Here is a 22,690-nt window from a genome sequence, read left to right on the forward strand (position 1 = left end):
CCACTTTTACTCAGTTTTAAAACTAAAATGATATTTCTACATCATATTTTGGGCTGAGGACTACTGTTTTACTAATGCCCAAGGGGTTTATGATGATTTCTGGACTGAGTGAGGCCGAGGGCCATATGTGAGGATATGCTGAGTGATATGAGGCCGAGGGCCTGAGATACTATTTATGCCATGCGATGGCTTGAGTGATGTGAGGATATGCTGAGTGATGATGCCACGAGGTGGCTTGATATAGCGCTTGGGCCGTAAGGGGCCCCTCCGGAGTCTGCACACCCACAGTGAGCGTGGGTACCCATGTGATTTGAAACAGTGGTAACAATGACACTGTTTGATGAAAGTTGGTCAGGTAACAATGGCTGACCATTATGCTGAGTGATTGTGAGGTAGCCCGAGGGGCTGATACTGTACTGAGAGTGAGCCCGATGGGCTGATACTATGCTAAGCGATTGATACTGTGCCCGAGGGGCAAATTTCTACTTGTTAATTACCTGTTAAATTACCTATTTTACTTGTTTTAAAAAGGAATATCATTTGATTTCTTCACTGATTTACTGCTTTAAGTGATTTTACTGCTTGATATGGAATTGCTTTGTGCCTTTACGTGTTTTCATACTTTCAACCATTATTTATAATTATTACTCACTGAGTCGGAGTACTCACATTACTCCCTGCACCATGTGTGCAGATTCAGGTATAGCAGAGTCCGCACCTGAGCGCTGATTCCTTCCAGGCTAGGCAGTGATTTGGAGTTACGAGGTAGTTGTTGACGTCCGCAGACCCTTGTCTCTCCTATCCTCTATCATTTATGTTTTCTTCAGACTGTTGTATCGGATTCCGTACTTTGTAGATCTATAGAAGATTCTGTAGTAGCTCATGACTTGTGACACCTCGGTTTGGGATGTGTCGGGATGGTTCCTGCTGTTATTATCGTTAAATTCCGTAATTTATGAGTATTATATTATATGTTATTACTGTTATGATGATTAACTATCTAAAAGAGGTATTCCATTTTGGTTTGGCTGGCCTTGTCTTCACGAGAGGCGCCATCACGACCGGGTTCGGGGATTGGGTCGTGACAAAGTCTGTGGTGAAAGTATTGTCTTCCTGCATCATGGGTAATACCTTTGTTCTCAGCACAACGAGAGAAAATGATAAAATGAGAGAGTCTTATCGGTGAAAACCCTCAGGGGCAACGTAAGGCGACAGTGAGTTGAGAAAAGAGCAAAATGAGAGAGGCTTGATGGTGAAAACCTTCATGGCACTACAAGTCGACTGAGGATTGTGGATCAAATGGGACAATTGAAGTGCTGAAGCCAGTTTCACAGCGAAGAGCTACAACAAGAGTTGAATATTAGACTTGCTTGAGAGATTAGGCCGAAGGTACATGTCATGGTCATTAGAGTTGGTATCCACATCTGATAAGTTTCAACTTTGTAATTTTCTTGTTAGGTATCATCTCTTTCCCTTGTCCCTTGTCACATCTGATAGTTGGTATCCTCTCGTTTTGTTTGAGTCCTTTCTTGAGTTTGTTTGGTCAGAACAAGTGAGAAATGACTTCAAAATTTTCTACCAGCTTTTCAATTGCACAAAACGAATTTGGCTAGCACATCAAAGTGGCATGAGTTAGGAAAAATTGGTATGCGCATTGAGTTGGTAACAATCAACATGCTTTGGGATTCATGTGAGAAATGCAAGGGTTCGGTAAATGTCAATCCATGAGCAAAATGCAACAAGATAGAGGATATTGGGATCAAATGGAGTAGAGGTGTTTTCTGTGATAAGGGTTAAAAGAAAATGGGTAGTCGATAACAGTCAAGGTCGTCCAAGTTGAAATCAAAGTTATCATGGAAGTGGCAGAAGCAGACACTCGGTACTGATGCCACAAACTAACCACCACGTTTTTAAACTAATAAGATTTTATCTGAAACAGGGGCAAAAATTTTTGTTAATCCACTGGGAACCTCCCACGAAGAAAGCATGGTTCAGGGGCAAGAAATTCTGTTCAGAATCCTCCAAGAAGAGAGCATGGTTCAGGTAAGTTCATTTTCGACTTCTCAGGACCCTCCTAGATAATAGGATTTAGTTTAAAATTTTCAGGACCCTCCTGGATAATGGATTTAATTTCAAAAGAGTTTTCAGGACCCTCCTGGATAATGGGATTTAGTTTTAAGAGTTCTCAGGACCCTCCTGGATAACGGGATTTAATTTTAAAAGTTCTCAGGACTCTCTTGGATAATGGGATTTAGTTTAAAATTTTCAGGACCCTCCTGGATAATGGGGTTTAATTTTAAAAGTTCTCAGGACCCTCCTGGATAATGAGACTTAATTTTAAGTTTTAGCATAAGGAAGTATAATTTATCTTTAAAGTTTTCACTCTTAAGATGAGATTTAATTTGAAGTTTTCAAGGCCCTCCTGAATAATGAGATTTAGATTTTAAATTCTTAGAGCTCTTTTAGGTAACATGATTCGATTAACACTCACAGATGTGCCCAGATTCCAAACTGGGGCAGAAAATTTCTTTTATTTTGTCTGTTTTGTTGCAATATCATGTACCACAGGTGGGAATATAATTCAAGTTTTGGCAATCAGGCGCTCACCTGGAGAACGAGGGAATACAGTTTCAAGTTTTTGCAATCAGGCGCCCACCTGGATAACGAGGGAATACAGTTTCAAGTTTTCGCAATCAGGCGCCCACCTAGATAACGAGGGAATACAGTTTCAAGTATTCACAATCAAGCTCCCACCTGGATAACGAAGGAATACAATTTCAAGTTTTAGCAATCAGGCGTCCACCTGGATAACGAGGGAATACAGTTTTAAATTTTAGCAACCAGGCACCCACCTGGATAACGAGGGAATACAGTTTTCTAGTTTTAGCAATCAGGCACCCACCTGGATAACGAGGGAATACAGTTTCAAGTTTTGGTAATCAGGCGCCCACCTGGATAACGAGGGAATACAGTTTCAAGTTTTAGCAAACAGGCACCCACCTGGATAACGAGGGAATACAATTTAAGTTTTTGATAATTAGGCGTCCACCTGGATAACGAGAGAGTACAATTCAAGTTTTTGATAATCAGGCACCCATCTGGATAACGAGGGAATACAATTCAAGTTTTGGTAATCAGGCACCCACTTGGATAACGAGGGAGTACAATTCAAGTTTTTGATAATTAGGCACCCACCTGGATAACGAGGGAATATAATTCAAGTTGTTGGTAATTAGGCGCCTACCTGGATAACGATGGAATACAATTCATGTTTTGGTAATCAGGTACCCACCTGGATAACGAGGGAATACGATTCAAGTTTTTAGTAATCAGGCGCCCACCTGGATAACGAGGGAATACAATTCAAGTTTTGGTAATCGGGCGCCCACCTAGATAACGAGGGAATACAATTCAAGTTTTGGTAATCAGGCGCCTACCTGGATAACGAGGGAATACAATTCAAGTTTTTGGTAATCAGCGCCCACCTGGATAATGAGGGAATACAATTCAAGTTTTGGTAATCAGGCGCCCACCTGGATAACGAGGGAATACAATTCAAGTTTTGGTAATCAGGCGCCCACCTGCATAACAAGGGAATACAATTCAAGTTTTGGTAATCAGGTGCCCACCTGGAGAACGAGGGAATCCATTTCAAACTCTTTTCAAAGTCATTTCAGAATTCAATTCATGTTAGAAGTAGCAGAAGTTCGTGGCAAGAATGCGAGTCAACAGTCCGAGATGACCAACAGAAGTAGTCTCAATCCAAAGAAAAAAAAAAGAAAGAAAAGAAAGAAAGTGAATCCAAAATGCAGAAGCGGAAAAAAATGTGAACTGCTCAAGACGTGGTTGAAGTCAAGAGCGCTACATGTCCGGTCTTGATCCGAAAAAGCTAAAGAAGAACGAGCTAGCACCTGCAGCTAACGAGCGTCAGGGTTCAAATCTAAAGTCTGCATGAAAAACCATTCAAGACTCAAGCTCAAGCTTCAGAAGACTTATAGATAGGAATTTTATAATTCATAGTGACAGACTTAGTTAGACTTTTTAATTTTTTAATTTTGATGTAATAACAGGACCGCAGACCAGAACCTCGAGGGAATGGTACCTTGATTGGCTCTCCACCTTGGTATACTCCATCATCATACTCACTTCTGACCTACACGTGGCCTGATTCCTTTATAGCCAATGATATGTACGTAGCTCAGATACCAGGGCTCAGTCACATTCTCTTCCTTTCTCTTAGTTTTTGGTCTTTCTAAATAAGGGTCGGGGTCAAAAAACTTGTCTAGTCGTTCTTTGTATGAAAATACTTCATATTTCCAGTCAAAGAGGGTCAGCTGTAGACATGTAATTTTTGACCCTCCCCGAGATTTTACTCTTTTTAGCATTTAAATACTTAGTTTAGGTCTAATATAATTATTTCAACTAATTTTGACTCTTTTACATTATTTTTGGCACAAAAACGAAAATTACAAAAAAAAAATAGTTTCATTAATATTTTGTAGTCATACTATTTTACTAGGATTTTTATTTTACATAATCTTGAAAAATACCAAAATAGTTTCATAGCATAATATTATTTGTTTTAATTAATTATGATTAGTTTTATATTTTTATTTTATACATTTTATATTATTTTTCAAAAGCAAGAGTGAGTTTTTGGGTTAGTTTATCACATTTTTAATGAGAAAGGTCCATTTTTAATCTTTTGGCCCAATTTTTAAGCCCAGCAAGACCTAACCCATTACCCCTTCTTCTTTAAACCCTTACACCCCAACCCTAGGGTCTGCTTCTTGAACCTTAGACTACAACACAAAAAAAAACCTAGACCTAGACTTGGAAGAAAAACCCTAGAGACCACCTGAACTTCAAAACTCGACGAACACACCAAAAACACCCATGACTGCCTTCTTTTTCTTCTTTAGCTAGAGAACACCCCTAACCAAAAGAACCAACCAGTCGCCTAATACCAACAGACCCCTCACTTCACAAACACCAACGAGAAGAAGCAGATCGCCAGACACCCTAAGCTCCAAACGCCGAAAATCTCCAGACCCACCAATCAGCCATGGACCCTTAGGAAAAACTCTAATATTCAGCCGCAACACACACACACACACAAAGAAATAAAAAAAAGGAATACAGGAGAGAGGAAATAAAATAGAGAAACAGAAGAATGGGGAAAATGTTCTTTGTTATGTTGTTACACTTTTAAAGGGTTGTAAATTTCCACCTCAAGAATCTATTGAGGAGTGCATAAAAAATATATGCTCCCAAATCTTAGTGTCTCAAGTAGAAGGATCGTTTCCTTGCTTATATGATAAAGTGCCTCTTGTACTCTTTCATCGGACGCAGAAACAGAGTTAGAGTTCGATTTTTTTTATCGGAGTTCATTGCTTGAGCTCTTGTGGAGTTTCAGTCCATTTTTGGTTCGGAGATCCATCGAGGATCAAAATTTTATTTTAGCTGCCGATTCGGAGAACCGTTTGAGGTTAATTTCGTGGTTCGCGGTCGACGCTCCTGCTACGGCTTTACTTTCCGGTTCGTATTTTGCTGTAATCGAGTTCTTATTAATATTATCAAGGTCTGATTCTAAACTCTTCGTCTTGTACCATTTCTTATGTGAATGTTCTATGTTGGTTAGTTGTCACATTTTGGTTGCTATTAAGTGATGTTGCAGTGTTAATTTCAAATTTGTTTGAGTTGATTCTTTGTTTTAAATCTTTTATTATAAGAAAGTAGTTAAATTTCACGTTATTCTTTGCAAATCTGTGCTAACATGGATCATGTGAGCTTGTATGAAATTGTAAGCAGACATATGTTCTTTCAAATTGAGTGAGCTAGCGTAGTATTCATTTTCGCTTTTGTTTACCATTTTTTTAAAAAAAAACAAATTCAATCATCATCTCTTTGTATGCGTGGTTATTAGTTTCACGTGATGGATGCTTTGTTGATTATCTGTTTTGGACATTAGAATTGGAAAGGGAGAGTGGGGGAAGGCCAAAGCGCATTAGTAGTTAATTTGTTCGTATTCTTTAGGAATTGGGTTTAGTCAAACACATGAAATGAGGAAACCAAAAGAAAAAATGATCATGAACTAAGTTTTATATACTTTAGATTAAGTTTATTTCTATTTTTCTTAATCGCTAAGAGAATGTTTAGGCCGACCACACACAGGTAGGAAAGCCTTAGGATTTTGTTAATTTCGAGGCGAGAGATCGTTCCCTTAGTTAAATTTATCCAGGGAATGCTCCGAAGAATTTGTATATATTTTATCCGGGGTATGCTCCATAGTATCATGTATTTGGAGGCCATGACGAACTTCGTGGAAAAAGTATAGTATATATTTGTATTTAGGATTTTACATTTATTTTCTTATTTTATTTTCTTTTGGTTAGGTGGGGACGACCTCAAGCCTCTATTGTATTTATTTTCTTTTCTGTGTTTATACCTCAATTTGAATATTTTAAATGCCAACCTGATCAAGTATACAATCGTACTAGTTACGGGACTTGGGGAGTACCTAACACCTTCTCCCCGAGTCAAATGAACCCCCTTACCCGAATCTCTGGTGCAGACTTAGTTTGGAGTCCAAAGTATTTTAAAGGAAAAATTATTTTTTTAAAACGGTGACCTGACACACCGAAATCAAATGTCAGGTGGCAACTCTGAGTTATATCCTTTTGAACAAATTTTGTTACTTTCTAATTGAAAATCCTTTCGAGCTTTACTAAATCTTTTATCCATTTTTAAGAGGGTTTACTGAGGTTTGATAAAAAAAAAGGGTGTGACAATGGGGACAATTCCCTCTTACAAGGTTAGAAAGGAAACTCACCTCGCTCCGAAGATCCATAACCGGTATTCCACGCCCTTCCAAAGACACGATTCGATGCTAAATGCTCCAAAACTAGCCAATAATTATGTGAATCCATTAATATATATTCAATTACTCATTACAATCTAATTTTTAACAATTCCTAACCCCGATCAAAAAATTGACAAAATTACCCTCGGGCCCACATGCCCGGATTTCAAAATTTCTCGAAGATAAAGTTTACCCATGAACTCACGAACTCAAATATATGATTTTCTCCTAATTTCATACCCAAAATCGTGATCAAAATCTAAGAATATTAATTTTCTAGGTTTTCCCTCAACCCCAAGTTTCTACCAATTTTCACGCTCAACTCCCTAACAAAACCATGTATTTAACTCACAAGGGGTGAAATTAACTTACCTCATGTTTGATGAAGAAATCCCTCTCTTGAAGCTCTCCAAAAATCGCCCAAATAAGAGTAAAATGGCCAAGACCCCTGAGTTTTAAAGAACCTTACTGCTTCCAGCAATTCCGCACCTGCGGTCACACGACCGCTTCTGCGGTTCCGCAGGTGCGGCCCCTCTACCGCTCATGCAGTTTCTCCCCAGGATCCCCTTTCCACTTCTGCGCCTCGACTCCCGCAGGTGCGGTCCCACTTCTTCGGTGAGATTACCGCATCTGCGGTCCTTAGACTTCCAGCCAAAAATCGCATATGCGGCTCTCCTAGCTGCTTCTGCGGCTCCGCACCTGCGGCCCAAGCCTCGCAGGTGCGGTCACACCAGAAGATAGTTGTTGCACTTCCTCTTCCAATTTCCAAAATTGATTCGTTAACCATCTGGAATCCACCCGAGGCCCTTGGAACTCCAACCAATCATACCAACCAGTCCCAAAACACATTACAGACTTGCTCGAGACCTTAAATCATATCAAACAATGCTAAAATCATGAATCGACCCCCAATCCAAGCTTAAGGAACTTTAGAATTTCAAACTTCTACATTCAATGACGAAACCTATCAAATCACGTCCGATTAACCTCAAATTTTGCACACAAGTCATATTTGACATAACGGACCTACTTCTACTTCCAGAATTGGATTCCGACCTCGATATCAAAAAGTCTACTTTCGGTCAAAATTCTCAAAAACCTTCAAATTTCTATCGTTAGCCAAATGGCTCCAAAATGACCTACGGACCTCCGAATTCACTTTCGATCGTGCTCCCAATACCAGAATCACCATACAAAGCTATTCCCAGACTCAAAATCTCAAACGGGCATTGATAACCCTAAAATGCACTTCAATCCAAACTTATGAGATTCTTTCAAAAATGCTAATTTCCACAATAGGCGTCGAAACATTCTCGGGTCTTCCAAAACCCATTTCGGACATACGCCCAGGTCCGAAATCATCATACAAACCTGCTGGAACCTTCAAATCCCGCTTCCAAGGTCGTTTACTCAAAATATAACCTTAGTCAATTGTTTTAAATTAAAGCTTCTGAAATGAGAATTCTATTTCCAAATCAACTCCGAACTTCCCGGAATTCAATTCCGACCGTGTGCACAAGTCATAATACCTGAAGTGAAGCTGCTCATGGCCTCAAACTGCTGAACGATGCGCTATAGCTCAAAACGACCGGTTGGGTTGTTACATTCTCTCCCACTTAAACATACGTCTGTCCTCGAACGTGCTAAGAACTACGTTGGGGTTGTCCGAAATCACTGTTTAACACCTCGAGCACCTACCCATGCTACCACAACTTAGCGGGGCACCCTAGCTCGATCAATCTAAAGATACCCTTTTTCACTTAGGCAAATAAGCCTTAGAGCCCAATTCCAACATCCGGAATTCTCTGCCATGCCTGTTCCAACATACTTTCACCAAATCAATAACTACACGCAGCACCAAAACATGATTGCATACCTTAGCTGAATTCACACCTTGCACCATTTTACTCACAGGACCACAATAACACTCTCTGATCAATTTAGTCGAAATTCCATGACTCTGATGCTCCCATTGCACCTCATGACATACATAGGTCTTTCTCTAACTCTTACAATACCGCCACGATGGAAGAGATGTGTAGAAATTCATAACCAACTGCTGAATCAATAAATCATCGGGTTTATACTCCTGACAAGAACCATCACCTCATTTTGAACCAAATAATAGTCTTAGCTCCTTAATATACTTCATACAATTAGATTGCACTGATCCTAAATCCAATGATCTCATCTCACCCAATACGAACTATTTAGGAAATAAGTCATCCCGGACATGATCAAAAGTTTCATATGATTCCACAATGTGCCAATAGGCTACCAATTCGAACGTGATACAAAGGAAAACAAACTCTGAAAAGGAAATCCAATTGCCTCACTCGCGAATCATACATGCGACGCGGGCACACAACTAATATGAGTTTTCCTCAGAAAAAATAGGAAACAAAACACATAAAAACAGATATGGGGAACTGTACTCAACATCACACTGTTACGATGTGCAACCCGATCCAAACAACATACCTATGGCGGCGTGCCACCCGATCCACACATAAAATTCACATAAGGAGATACACACCGAGCCAGATTGTTCATTACAACAAAATGCCGAATGTCGGTCACAAGCACGCTAAGTGCATAATACCATCCCTGGGGAGACATATAGCGCCATAAGCTACAAACTCAAGCACCACTGAGGTGCCATATACGATCTGAGTCTCAAAAGCCATTCTGCTCATATAACATCATCTCTACGCGGAACCTCAACACATAAGAAATTCACCAAGCCATTTCACAACTCACACGGCGCAATATATCATTACATGAAATAGTTGGCGACGAAACAACACCCCGACAACTCTTCCATAAGGAGCGCATTGCTGAAATGAACACATCTGGCCTGATATAGAGCCTATATTCATATTTAAATTCATCTATAGACCTCAAGCTAATTTTGATCGCACTAAACTTAGCTAATAACCTTTCAAAGGTCCATAATAACTCCCCTTTTCTCATAACACACAAGAACAACCATCATAACCGGAGTAATCCTCCATAGTCCACAACCCAATAGACCGAGTGCCCTCCAGGCACCAATTCTCAATTTAACGTCATCACCACAATCTTTATACTTGGTTTAATTCTTCAATCAATCAAGTGACTACATACTTTATTTTACAACCTTCCCATGGGGCACGCTTCCACAACCTTCCGTGATAGATAACAGTTCTGTACATCCAAACCACCAGCTGCACTAACACCGAAAAACGATCAAGAATCCTTGACCAAGATGCAAAGCCTTTTTCCACAAACACCGATCTCAGGTGACGCTGAAGGAAATACCCACTTAATTTAAACATCGAAACTCCTTTCATGCTCATCCGAGCTCGTGACATCCTTGTCAGTGCCGAAATGCAACCTTGATCCTCAATTCAAATTCCATACCACTCGCTGCACCTATCATGCCAATTTACGATAGAACACAATTTCGTCATAACTCCGGAACCACTTATAGATTAACACTTCATCATATAAAAACCTTTCACTTAACTCACTTCAGAATAACCATAGCAACACACAGGTAAATTCTCATAACCGTAAACTATGCAAATCTCTAAGTAGTTTTCTAAGCCACCATAGCCTTTCTGGGATCCGCCTACACATAACAGGCCATAACAATAGAGTACTTTTGAATAATATCAATTAAGGTGGCCAACAAGCCTCACACGTACCGTCAAAAATCACTTGCATAACTTGATCATGCTGAAGGAACTTGTTACGCCCCGAACCATGGTCTAGGCGTAACACGGCACTCGATGCCTGACTGCATATGACCGAGCGAACCAACTGCATGGCTAGATCAACATGTGGTATAACTATGAGCTAGAGGTAAATATAAAACATGATAATCTACTAAAGAGTCTGATTGAAATATCATAGATGCAAAAAATACTGAAAGGTCTATAAGTATAAACAAGTAGCCACCAAGGCTAACACATGAAGGCCTGCTAATATCTGACTGACTGGGTTATAGTCTACGAAGCCTCTAAAGAACACTTAAATTGCTAACTGTTTACCGGGATAAGGTCCCTGATATACCTTATTAACTAAAATACTATAATGACTAAAACAAAAGAGAGATAAGGCCCCGAAATACTAAGGCTCACTAATAGCTGATACGAGATGTCCTAGCAAGCAGAATCGTCAACCTAAAAATTGTTACCTGCATTGCGAGATGCAGGCCCCGGGCAAAAGGGACATCAGTACATTTGAATTGCACTGGTATGTAAAACAGCTGAAGAAAAGAACTGTAAATACTGAAACTGAAACTGAACTGTTAGCTGATAAACTGATAATTGAATAAGAAAGTAAAGATATGAATACTCCCTCTTTTGAATTATGAACAACCTATTTAACTGAATATTAAACTGCGGCCCTAGGCCCAATATATATATTTATATATGTGCACAACTGCGGCCTCGGGCCCAAGTATACGTAACTGCGGCCTTAGGCCCAAAGATGCATAAAGCATAAACTACGGCCTCAGGCCCAAATACAGGTGTTCAACTTTTAAGAATATAAAAATTAGGAACTGAGAATCATACTGGAATACATGATACTGAAATAATGATCCATACTGAGTTACATAATACTGGAATAATGAATAGGATTAGACTTAGATGAGTATTTCATAATAAGTTGATTTGTCATAACTGAAACTCATAGAATATCGATTGAATATGAGACTATGTCATCTAGAGAATAGAAGTTCTACTACTATTCAGGGAACTAAGGCATAGTCACTTTTAATGGTCATAATGAATGGGACATAGGGAGAATCATAGACATTCCCAAACGTAAAGAGTTAGCGTTACATACCTTAACTTTCTGCCCTTTAGCATAATACAACGTTTGTCAACCCTTTCAACTTTAATCTATAGCAATACAAGTCAAAAAGGGATCTCATATTAGCTATGATGCTCATGTTTTGGTCACTTAAGCATTTTATCAAACACTTGGTAAAAATAAAGTTTCATAGTCCTTATTAATGGTGTCTCTATACCCAACAACCCATTCTCTTGTCCTAGATAAATTCTAAAGTCTCAAATGATTATAATCAACATTATTCTTCATCACCCATAAGGTAAACAACACTCTTAACCAATAATCAACACTCAACACCCCAATCCTATAATCGTTCATGCTTTTCAATCAAACACATCAACTTATATCTCATGAACTAGGGTTTATAATCATTAAACCAATGCTATAATCAATTAGAGGGTGAAGACATTACCTTTTTGAAGTTCAAACCCTTTGAATTCGAGTTCTAGGCTTCCTTTCAACAATGGTATCCCAATCGAATATCTAATGATATGGAGGGTTTACTCATGTTAATAAGATGTTGGGAAATTTCAATTAACTTAGAATCACCATTAAAACTTACCTTGGGTGGTGGAGGGACCCTTAAGGAGTTAGGTTTTTTAGAGTCTTCCTTTCTAGAGCAAGTTTTTATATTTTGGGACTGTGGGGGACGAAATAAGACTAAAAATGACTTCCTAAGTCGTCCACCGCATCCCGGTTGGCGCGACCGCGGTCTCGACCACTGTAAATCATTGGGACACTGCCTCACCACCGCGGTCGCGATAAAAATGCGGTAGAACTGTGGTAGTTACACACTATTCTATAAACGGGCATAATGTTTTTCACAGAGCTCCGTTTTGGCTCCACAATATATCGTTCGAAATCTATTTCAAAGGCCTACAACTTTCATGCTTTGGGGTTTTCCATATTCCTTACAAATTTTCACTAAACTCTGTTAGAAGACAGACCTTCTGCAAACTTAGTCGATTTTGTCAAATCTTATGCACCTCACTTTCCATCTTGATTTTGAAACAACTATTTTCATCCATAATCATCCCGATGGGACTTCACATGTTCAAAATATATCCTTAACCTTTAACTCATTCATACCTAAGCCAAATTTTACGGGGTGTTACATTATCTCTCCCTTGGAATTATTCGTCCTCGAATGATGGTCATGGCTGCAACTACGGCTATCTATAGACATTAAATGGGTGTGATAGAGATATGAGAATACTGAAATTTCATGAATACATGTATATCAAACTGAACGAGCACGTGATTACTAAATACTAAACTAGGTAAATACTAAAGGACATGGAGATTATAATATAAGACCTGAATGGAAAGGTTAATTACCTTCCACATTATCCTTTTGCTCTTCAAAGAGATGGGGATATCTGGACTTCATGTCCTCCTCGGCTTCCCATGTAGACTCTTCAACCTTTTGATTCCTCCAAAGCACTTTTACTGAAGCAATTTCCTTAGTTCTGAGCTTGCGGATTTGACGATCAAGAATAGCCACTGGAATTTCTTCGTAAGACAGGCTGTCTTTAACCCCTATAATCTCTGTAGGAACCACAAGTGACTGGTCTCCCATGAATTTTTCAACATGGACACAGGAAACACTGGGTGTAGAGCATCTAGTTCTTGTGGCAATTCTAACTCATAAGCCACTTGTCTGATCCTTCGCAGGATTCTATATGGACCAATATAGCGGGGACTAAGCTTTTCCTTCTTCCCAAATCTCGTAATGCCTTTCATGAGTGATATTTTTAGAAACACCCAATCATCAACTTGGAACTCTAAGTCTCTACGCCACATGTCCGAATAGGACTTTTGGCAACTTTGAGACGTCTTCAAATGCCTTTGTATCAAGTTGACTTTCTCCATAGCCCGATAGACCAAATCGGGTCCTAACAACTCCGTTTCTCCAACTTCGAACCAACCAATTGGTGATCTACACCTTCGCCCATATATAGCTTCGTACGGTGCCATCTTGATACTAGAGTGGTAGTTATTATTATAAGCAAACTCAATGAGAGGTAGATGATCATCCCAATTACCGTTAAAATCAATAACACAAACCCTCAACATATCCTCAAGAGTCTGAATGGTGCGTTCCGCCTGGCCATCTGTCTGAGGATGAAAAGCGGTGCTGAGGTTCATCCTTATGCCCAATCCCATCTGAAAGGATTTCCAAAAGTTTGATGTGAACTGAGCACCATGATTTGAGATAATGGACAAAGGAGTCCCATGAAATCGGTCAATTTCTTTGATATACAACTTGGCATAATCCTCGGCCGAATCTGTAGTCTTCACTGGCAAGAAGTGAAATGACTTGGTAAGTCGGTCTACAATCACCCAAATCGAATCATGCTTTCGGAACGAGCAAGGTAGACCTGTTATGAAGTCCATGTTTATCATCTCCCATTTCTAAACGGGAATTTCTATATTCTGAGTTAAACCGCCAGGTCTCTGGTGTTCGACTTTCACCTACTGACAATTTGGATACTTAGCCACGAAATCTGCTATATTCTTTTTCATATCGTTCTACCAATAAACCTCCTTAAGATCATGATACATCTTTGTGGAACATGGGTGAATAGAATACCTATAATTGTGGGCTTTTGACATCATCCGCTCTCTGAGCCCATCTACGTCTGAAACGCATAGTTTGCCTATGTACCTCAAAGTACCATCATCTCTCCCTTGTTCAAAAGCCATATCCTTGTGTTTGTGAATTCCCTCCTTCAGCTGCAATAAGTAGGGATCACTGAACTGTTTTTCTTTTACTTTGGCTACTAAGGAGGATTCAGCCCTGTTCTGGAGAACAACGCCACCATCTTCGGAGTCCAAAATTCAAACTCCTAGATTTGCTAAGCGATGGACTTCCTTCATCATAGTTCTCTTGTCTGCCTCAATGTGAGCTAAGCTGCCCATAGAACGCCGACTGAGAGCATCGGCTACAATATTTTCTTTCTCCAAATTATAGAGGATATCAACATCATAATCTTTAAGTAATTCGAGCCACCTTCTCTGACGTAGATTTAATTCTCTTTGCTTGAAGATGTACTAGAGACTTTTGTGATCTGTAAAAATGTCAACATGTACCCCATACAAATAATGGCGCCAGATCTTAAGCGTGAAACCACAGTTGCTAATTCAAGGTCATGAGTCAGATAATTCTTCTCGCGAGCCTTGAGTTGTCTCTACGCGTAGGCTATGACTTTATCGTGTTGCATTAATACACACCCAAGACCAATCCCGGAAGCATCACAATAAACAACGAACCCTTCGGTTCCTTCCGGTAGTATCAGGACTGGAGCTGAAGTCAATCTCTTCTTTAACTCCTCAAAACTTTTCTCGCACGCGTCCGACCATTGAAACTTGACTTGCTTCTGAGTTAATCTAGTCAAAGGGGACAAGATAGAAGAAAATCTCTCTACGAAACGCCTATAATAGCCTGCTAGACCCAAGAAACTTCTTATATCGGATACTGAGGTGGGTCTAGGCAAATTCTTCATTGCCTCTATTTTCTGAGAGTCCACATTCACGCCTTCCCCTGAGATGACATGGCCCAAAAACGCTACTAATTTCAACCAGAATTCACACTTAGAAAATTTTGCATATAGCTTGTGATCCTGCAGTGTCCGCAACACAATTCTGAGATGTTCGACATGGTTAGTCTCGCTATGGGAATGAATCAGGATATCATCAATAAACACGATAACAAACAAATCAAGATAAGGCTTGAAGACCCTATTCATAAGGTCTATGAAAGTTGCTGGTGCATTCGTTAAACCGAATGACATTACCAAAAATTTGAAATGCCCATATCGAGTCCTAAAAGCTGTATTTGGAATATCAACTTCCTTAACCTTCAACTGATGGTATCCCGATCTGAGGTCAATCTTGGAATAACACTGGGCACCCTGAAGTTGATCAAATAAATCATCTATTCTGGGAAGAGGGTACTTGTTCTTGATGGTGACTTTGTTCAACTAACGATAGTCAATGTACATACACAAAGACCCATCCTTCTTTCGGACAAATAAGACCGGTGTGCCCCAAGGTGAGACACTTGGCCTTATAAATCCCTTATCTAGAAGATCTTTCAATTGGACTTTTAACTCCTTCAACTCTGCTGGAGCCATTCTGTAAGGCGGAATAAATATCGGCTTAGTGCCTGGAAGTAGATCAATTCCAAAGTCAATCTCTCTATCGGGAGGGATTCCAGGGAGATCTTCTGGAAACACTTCTGGAAACTCATTTACAATTGGTACAGATTGGAGAGTGGGGATCTGAGCATCTGCATCCTTAACTCGAACTAGGTGATAGATATATCCCTTGGAGATCATCTTTATGGCTTTAAGATAGGAAATAAACCTACTCCTAGGTGTTACTACATCACCCTTCCATTCTAAGACTGGTTCACCAGGAAATTCAAAACTTACTATTTTGGTTCTACAACCCACTGTGGCATAACAGGACTTTAACCAATCCATTCCCATGATCACATCAAAATCTACCATCTCCAATTCTACTAAGTCTGCTACAGTAGACGATGATGCACTTTAACTGGACATCCCCTATAGATACACATTGCTATAACTGATTTTCCAACTGGAGTGGATACTTCAAAGGTTCACACAACTTTTCTGGTTCTATCCCAAATTTCTTTGCAATATATGGGGTTACATAAGATAGGGTGGACCCCAGATCTATAAGAGCATAGACATCAAAAGTGAATATTGTTAGCATACCTGTGACAACATCTCCACGAGCCTTTGTATCCTGATGGTCTGCCAGTGCATACAAGTGGTTTCGACCACCACCTGTATTATTAGACTTTGCTGCAAGGCGCCCTTGTTGGGCCTGAGAGTTATGATGGGATGCTGAATTAGTGGACTGAGCTGCATTGCCTCCATTGTTCTGCTTTGCCGATGGACAATCCCTCAAGAAATGGCCCTGCTGACCGCACCAAAGCAACCATTTGTGCCCAAACGACACAACCCTGGGTGACTCTTACCACACGTGTTGCAAGTAGGGTAACTAGGGACTCTGTAGCCCACACTAGCATGTGACTGTGAGTCTGCTGTTCAAAAATTCTGGTTTTTCTTGTTAAACTTTGACCCTTGAACCAGTGCACTAGCTGAAGATGGAGCAGGTCCTGATTTTGATTTCTTGAAAAACTGGTGATTGCCTCCTATTTGGGATCCCTTATGGTTGAAATTTCCTACAGACTTAGCTCTCTTGTTGAATTCCTTCTCCTTCTCTCTCCGTAGCCGCTCTTCTTCCTTCAACCTATCTTCATTCCTTTGAACAAAGGCAACCATCTTAGTGATGGTCATGTCATTATTCTGAGCAGCTATATTAGCATCAACAAACAAATCATCTGAAAGCCCTAACACAAACCGCCTAACTCTGGCCCTCATATCACGTACCATTTCCGGAGCATACTTGGCCAGAGAGACGAACTTGAGGTAGTACTCATTCAAACTCATATCATTCTGTTTGAGTCTCTCAAACTCCAAAGCCTTAGATTCTAAGACCTCAATGGGTAGAAAGTGCTCAAGGAACGCATCTGCAAACTCCTTCCAAGTTGCAGGATCTGTATCCTCCACTCGAGACTCCTCCCATGTTTCATACCAAGTGTTGGAAACATCCTTCAGCTGTTATGCAGCAAGATCTGTTGCCTCGGTGTTTGTAGCATGCATCACTCAAAATATCTTCTGAACCTCATCAATGAAGTTTTGTGGATCCTCATCCTTTTTGGACCCTGCGAAGACGAGAGGTTTCACGTTGAGGAATTCCCTAGACCTGGAACTACCCGTCCCATGAACATCAATTGTTCCCTGACTTTGAGCCCAAGTAGCAACAATCTGGGTGAGCAACTAGATAGCTCCCCTGACATCCATGTTTGAAGCACTAGGCACTGAGCCCGGTGCAACTCCCTAGGCCGAAGTGTCCTCCTCCTGAGCAGCATTAGTTGTGGCCCCCTGGCTAGTAGCTGAGGCCCTCCTGGTGTACTTTCTTTTTGCATGCATTTTTCTGAAATACGCAATTCGTACGGGTTAGAAAGATTCCTGAAAGCATAGCTCTAACTGCACGATCTAGAGTATTAAAAAAATGGAACAATCCTAGATGTCTTGGTGGTCAACTGTTTACATGGTGGCGCACACACACACATAAAAGAGACCTCACTATACACGGCTTCATAGACTCCCTAGGACTCTTGAACCTAGGTTCTGATACCAAGTTTTGTCACGCCCCGAACCATGGTCTGGGCGTAACAGGGCACTCGGTGCCTGACTGCATATGACCGAGCAAACCAACTGTATAGCTGGATCAACATGTGGTATAACTATGAGCTAGAGGTAAATATAAAACATGATAATCTACTAAAGAGTCTGACTAAAATATCATAGATGCGAAAAATACTAAAAGGTCTGTAAGTATAAATAAGTAGCTGACAAGGCTAACACATAAAGGCCTGCTAATATCTGACTGACTGGGTTATAATCTACGAAGCCTCTAAAGAACATTGAAAATTCTAACTTTTAATCGGGACAAGATCCTCGGTATACCTTATTAACTGAAATAGTATAATGACTAAAACAAAAGAGAGATAAGGCCCCGAAAGACTAGGGCTCACCAATAGCTGATACGAGATGTCCTAGCAAGCAGAATCGTCAACCTAAAAATCATTACCTGTATCACGAGATGCAGGCCCCGGTCAAAAGGGACGTCAGTACATTTGAATTGTACTGGTATGTAAAACAGCTAAAGAAAAGAACTGTAAATACTGAAATTGAAACTGAACTGCTAGCTGATAAACTGATAACTGAACAAAGAAGTAAGTATATGAATACCCCCTTTTCTGAATGATGAACAACCTGTTTAACTGAATATTAACTTGTGGCCTCCGGCCCAATATATATATTTATATATATGCGCAACTGCAGCCTCGGCCCAAGTATACGTATACATAACTGCGGCCTCAGACCCAAAGATGTATAAAGCATAAATTGTGGCCTCAGGACCAAATACAGGTGTTCAACTTTCAAGAATACAAAAATTAGGAACTGAGAATCATACTGAAATAATAAGCCATACTGAGTTACATAATACTGGAATAATGAATAGGATTAGACTGAGATGAGTATTTCATAATAAGTTGATTTGTCATAACTGAAACTCATAGAATATCGAATGATTATGAGACTATGCCATCTAGAGAATAGAAGTTCTACTACTATTCAGGGAACTAAGGCATAGTTACTTTTTTGAGGAAACTGGTAATGGTCATAATGAATGGGACGTAGGGAGAATCATAGACATTCCCAAACGTAAAGAGTTAGCCTTACATACCTTAACTTCCTGCCCTTGAGCGTAATACAACGTTTGTCAACCCTTTCAACTTTAATCTATAGCAATACAAGTCAAAAAGGGATCTCATATTAGCTATGGTGCTCATGTTTTGGTCACTTAAGCATTTATCAAACACTTGGTAAAAATAAAGTTTCATAGTCCTTATTAATGGTGTCTCTATACCCAACAACCCATTCTCTTGTTCCAAGATAAATTCTAAAGTCTCAAATGATTATAATCAACATTATTCTTCATCACCCATAAGGTAAACAACACCCTTAACCAATAATCAACACTCAACACCCTAACCCTATAATCGTTCATGCTTTTCTATCAAACCCATCAACTCATATCTCATGAACTAGGGTTTATAATCATTAAACCAATGCTAGAATCAATTAGAGGGTGAAAACATTATCTTTTTGAAGTTCAAACCCTTTGAATTCGAGTTCTAGGCTTCCTTCTCTCAATAATGGTATCCCAATAGAATATCTAATGATATGGAGTTTTTACCCATGTTAATAAGATGTTGGAAAATTGTAATTAACTTAGAATCACCATTAAAACTTACCTTGGGTGGTGGAGGGACCCTTAAGGAGTTAGGTTTTTGAGAGTCTTCCTTTCTAGAGCAAGTTTTATGTTTTGGGGCCGTGGGGGACGAAATAAGGCTAAAAAATGACTTTCCAAGTCGTCCAACGCGTCCTGGTTGGCGCGACCGCATTCCTGACCGCGGTAAATCATTGGGACACTGCCTCACCACCGCGGTCGCGGTAAAAACGCGGCAGAACCACGGTGGTTACACACCATTCTGTAAAACGGGCATAACGTTTTTCATAGAGCTCTGTTTGGGCTCCACAATATATCGTTAGAAAGCTATTTCAAAGGCCTACAACTTTTATGCTTTGAGTTTTTCATATTCCTTACAAATTTTCACTAAACCCTACTGAAAGACAGACCTCCTACAAACTTAGTCGATTTTGTCAAATCTTATGCACCTCACTTTCCATCTTGATTTTGAACCAACTATTTTCACCCATAATCATCCCGATGGGACTTCAAATGTTCAAAATATATCCTTACTACTCCTTTAACTCATTCATACCTAAGCCAAATTTTACGGGGTGTTATAGAACTGATCACTACCACCAATATGCCAATTCAACTATGGCTAGCCAATCTATCTTCGTCCAATTTACCCTTGATTGCCTTTGAAATAATTGTCATACCTCCTTTTTCCGCGCCCGCGAGGGGCGTAAGGAGTTTTCTCCAATTAAAGGACAGTCGAAACGGGATTTGTTTGTTTGTTTCAGAGTCGCCACTTGGGAGGTTTAGGGTGTCCCAAGTCACCAATTTTAATCCCGAATCGAGGAAAAGAATGACTCTGTATTACAATCCGCGAACCAGAAATCCGGATAAGGAATTCTGTTAACCCGGGAGAAGGTGTTAGGCATTCCCGAGTTCCGTGGTTCTAGCACGGTCGTTCAACTGTTATATTCGGCTTGATTATCTGATATAATACGTATTATAAACTTATGTGCAAATTTTATCCCTTAGCCGCTTTTATTATTATTTTTTTTATTTATTGTTATTATTTTACGAAGAATTGCAACATTGTGAAAACGTATTTCAAATCACGTCGCAATCAATGCACCCGTGGTTATCGACACATTTCGACTCCGTGGAGATTTAGATTTGGGTTACATAAATGCACACCCGTATTTAAGAAAATAACATTATTAAATACGCGCCTAGAGCGACTAGCGTATCATTATTTTGGGTAGGGCCGTGAAATTTGCTAAAACGGCTCCTCCCTAATTCTAAGCAATTAAATGTACATTTATTGAGGGCCCCGAAATCTATACATTTTATTAAGCGAGGCTCATCTCATTTATTTTAAATGGACAAATCTTAAAGCGACTACATTTTGCTATTTAAAATTAGTCTCTAAAATGAATAAAGAAAATCCTAATTAATTACGTTTTTTTTATTTATTATTATTAAGAAAACATGACATGCTAATTGCTTGATTAATACAAATATTGATGAAAAAGGAATTTTATTCTTAATTTCGAAATTATAAATAAAATAAAAGTTCAACAACTAATATCCAAAAGAATCAAATACAACTCAACATTGTTATATAAAAAAAAACTATTGATATTAATTATTCACAATCATTTGACACTAGATGTAGCTATAATTACTAAAGCTTATTAGAAAGTTTATTAGACTTAAACGTTCTTCTAATCTTGCTTGAACTCAAATCATGTCTTAATGTCTAATTTACGAAATTTAATTTAAATTCACGCCTTAGCTAAATTTAGCTACTTATTCATGATTAACCTACTGTTGATAATCTTGAAACCTTCCTAACTAGTGAGTTAACCTGTTTTGCCAAACTGATTCATTAAAGACTAACTTATGTTATTTTTTTTCTTATTCCAATTATTATTTAGTAATACATGAAATAGCTTAAATACAATCAACAAAAGGAACAAAGAAAAACGAAATTAAAACTTCAAATTTTCATTCTTCATATGTATTCATGCTTCATATTTCGGATTACAATAACCAACGTGTCAGTTGTGTACCTGATATTGGAAGCAAAAAAAATGAAGATGAGAATCAGCAGCAGTAATAACAGTATAGCACAGCAGCAACAACCCAGCAATAGTAACAACCCAGGAAAAGAGTTTGCAAACCAGTAGAGCAGTAATCCCAAAAACAAAAGGTTCAAGCTTTGATGAAACAACAATTAATTCTGATTTCAAACAATGAAAGAAAGCAGAATATTTTTTTTATTTTTTTTATATTTTGAAAGTTTAAATATTTTTCGGAATTTTCTCTCTCTTAAATGTTCAGCCCTTTTCTCTCTCTTGTTTTCAGATTCGTTTTTCTCTCTCTCGTTCTTATTCTTTCTGTCTATCTGTCTGTATTTTTTTCTCTCTTTCCTATTCTCGTTTTTTTTTCTGTTCTCTCTCGTATCTTCAGATTCGTTCCTCTATCTGTGTTTTTTTCTCTATCTGTCTGTCTTCTCTTCTATCTCTAATCTTGTTTCAAGACTTCCTATATATAACTCATCCCATAAATCTTTCAATCAATTAAAATCAATATTTTTTCTCTACCAAACCCATTATCTTCTCACTCATCCCCATTACATTAAATAAACATATCACACCACCCCATTATATTTTGTCCCCCATGCCTAACATAAACAAATACAAGATTCTCCCCACTAAATTTTGTCTTGTCCCCCCTTTATATTAAACAATTATATCACAACCCACCCCATTTCATTTTGTCCCCCATGCTTCACATAAAAAATTACAAAATGTACAATTCCTAAACTACCACTCCAACCTTACTGAAATTACCAAACTACCCATGAACGTACTGCAAATTACCAAACTACCCCATCAGCTATAACAAATCAATTAATCACACTCAACCAAAATATAGCCAATATGACCAATTTCTACAATGTTCAAACAACAAACATGAACACGGATGAACATCATAACAACAATATCACATGAACACAAATTGAACAACAAAGAACAACTAAAATTTGATTGAACAATATTTTTAGCAACAACAAGCCTATTTTCGGATTCAACAACAACAACAATCAAA

The sequence above is a fragment of the Nicotiana tabacum genome, chromosome 3 (assembly GCF_000715075.1).
Source record: "Nicotiana tabacum cultivar K326 chromosome 3, ASM71507v2, whole genome shotgun sequence".
NCBI lineage: Eukaryota > Viridiplantae > Streptophyta > Magnoliopsida > Solanales > Solanaceae > Nicotiana > Nicotiana tabacum.